The following is a 2,500-nucleotide window of genomic DNA, read 5'->3' as shown; positions in this document are numbered from 1 at the left end:
CCCGACCGAGGCGTGCGGCAGGCCGGGCAAAGAGCACCGTGATTCGCACCCTTGAGCTCCAGTGAAACCCCTGGAAGACATAAGCCCGACCCCACCGGGGCTCGACTTGGTACAATTTTGGCGCTACCTAATTTTTTGTCACTCAAAGGGTTTGGGCGCCTAATTTTTTGTCACAGCTCCGGCACCTAATATTTTGTCACTCTGGTTCTCCGACCCAGAGAGCCTCCGGGGCGGCCCCAGGACCTCCTGCCCGGCTCCGGAGACCCTCCCCGGGCCTGAGGGACCGGCTGGACCCGGGAGGGACCGGGTCTTCTCGGACCTCCGGGGGTCAGGGGGGGGCACTCGGTCGCCTGGCCTGCCCGACCGAGGCGTGCGGCAGGCCGGGCAAAGAGCACCGTGATTCGCACCCTTGAGCCCCAGTGAAACCCCTGGAAGACATAAGCCCGACCCCACCGGGGCTCGACTTGGTACAATTTTCGGGCGACCTAATTTTTTGTCACTCAAAGGGTTTGGGCGCCTAATTTTTTGTCACAGCTCCGGCACCTAATATTTTGTCACTCTGGGTCTCCGACCCAGAGAGCCTCCGGGACCGCCCCAGGACCCCCTGCCCGGCTCCGGGGACCCTCCCCGGGCCTGAGGGACCGGCTGGACCCGGGAGGGTCCGGGTCTTCTCGGACCTCCGGGGGTCAGGAGGGGCACTCGGTCGCCTGGCCTGCCCGACCGAGGCTTGCGGCTGGCCGGGCAAAGAGCACCGTGATTCGCACCCTTGAGCTCCAGTGAAACCCCTGGAAGACATAAGCCCGACCCCACCGGGGCTCGACTTGGTACAATTTTCGCGCGACCTAATTTTTTGTCACTCAAAGGGTTTGGGCGCCTAATTTTTTGTCACAGCTCCGGCACCTAATATTTTGTCACTCTGGTTCTCCGACCCAGAGAGCCTCCGGGGCGGCCCCAGGACCTCCTGCCCGGCTCCGGAGACCCTCCCCGGGCCTGAGGGACCGGCTGGACCCGGGAGGGACCGGGTCTTCTCGGACCTCCGGGGGTCAGGGGGGGCACTCGCTCGCCTGGCCTGCCCGACCGAGGCATGCGGCAGGCCGGGCAAAGAGCACCGTGATTCGCACCCTTGAGCTCCAGTGAAACCCCTGGAAGACATAAGCCCGACCCCACCGGGGCTCGACTTGGTACAATTTTGGCGCGACCTAATTTTTTGTCACTCAAAGGGTTTGGGCGCCTAATTTTTTGTCACAGCTCCGGCACCTAATATTTTGTCACTCTGGTTCTCCGACCCGGAGAGCCTCCGGGGCGGCCCCAGGACCCCCTGCCCGGCTCCGGGGACCCTCCCCGGGCCTGAGGGGCCGGATGGACCCGGGAGGGACCGGGTCTTCTCGGACCTCCGGGGGTCAGGGGGGGGCACTCGGTCGCCTGGCCTGCCCGACCGAGGCGTGCGGCAGGCCGGGCAGAGAGCACCGTGATTCGCACCCTTGAGCTCCAGTGAAACCCCTGGAAGACATAAGCCCGACCCCACCGGGGCTCGACTTGGTACAATTTTCGGGCGACCTAATTTTTTGTCACTCAAAGGGTTTGGGCGCCTAATTTTTTGTCACAGCTCCGGCACCTAATATTTTGTCACTCTGGTTCTCCGACCCAGAGAGCCTCCGGGGCGGCCCCAGGACCTCCTGCCCGGCTCCGGGCCCCCCCCATCGGCCTGAGGGACCGACTGGACACGGGAGGACCCCTTGAGCTCCAGTGAAACCCCAGGATCGACCTCATGTTTTGTCACTTGAGGAAGAATCTTCAGAAATAATTTGAACCCTAACCTTAAAACTTACCCTAACCCTCTAACCCTAACCCTAACCCTAACCCTCTAACCCTAACCCTAACCCTAACCCTAACCCTAACCCTCTAACCCTAACCCTCTAACCCTAACCCTAACCCTAACCCTAACCCTAACCCTAACCCTAACCCTCTAACCCTAACCCTAACCCTAACCCTAACCCTAACCCTAACCCTCTAACCCTAACCCTAACCCTAACCCTAACCCTAACCCTAACCCTAACCCTAACCCTCTAACCCTAACCCTAACCCTAACCCTAACCCTAACCCTAACCCTCTAACCCTAACCCTAACCCTAACCCTAACCCTCTAACCCTAACCCTAACCCTAACCCTAACCCTAACCCTCCAACCCTAACCCTAACCCTAACCCTAACCCTCTAACCCTAACCCTCACCCTCACCTTAACCTCCTGCCCGGCTCCGGGGACTCTCCCTCGGAACCAAAGAGGGGTCCCCGACCTCCAGGACCAAGAGAGGGGGACAAGGTCAAGAGCTCAGTCCGACTGAAGACACCTCCAACTCGGACAGCAGGCACCGCCATTGGCGCCCAGCAGGAGCAAAACTAACAAACAAACCAAAAAATTAAAAAAAAATAAAAAATAAAAAAGTCATAATAATATTAATAATAATGATCCAGCAAATAAAAGCTTACAGCACCCGGTGTTC

At 59.4% G+C, this 2,500-nt stretch overlaps 1 non-coding gene across 1 annotated transcript in view; it reads right to left on the bottom strand.

The window, feature by feature from the left end:
- Positions 1 to 2,479: 2,479 nt before the first annotated feature.
- The window catches only part of LOC128751896 (5S ribosomal RNA), a 119-nt gene continuing 98 nt past the window's right edge, over positions 2,480 to 2,500 (bottom strand). The window contains exon 1 of the ribosomal RNA XR_008413391.1: positions 2,480 to 2,500. This exon is cut by the window's right edge and continues 98 nt beyond it. This is a non-coding gene — a ribosomal RNA (5S ribosomal RNA).

This window comes from Synchiropus splendidus, unplaced genomic scaffold, assembly GCF_027744825.2.
Source record: "Synchiropus splendidus isolate RoL2022-P1 unplaced genomic scaffold, RoL_Sspl_1.0 HiC_scaffold_49, whole genome shotgun sequence".
NCBI classification, from domain to species: Eukaryota; Metazoa; Chordata; class Actinopteri; order Syngnathiformes; family Callionymidae; genus Synchiropus; species Synchiropus splendidus.
The sequence above is the reverse complement of the archived record's forward strand: the minus strand, read 5'-3'. Positions and strand labels throughout refer to the sequence as shown.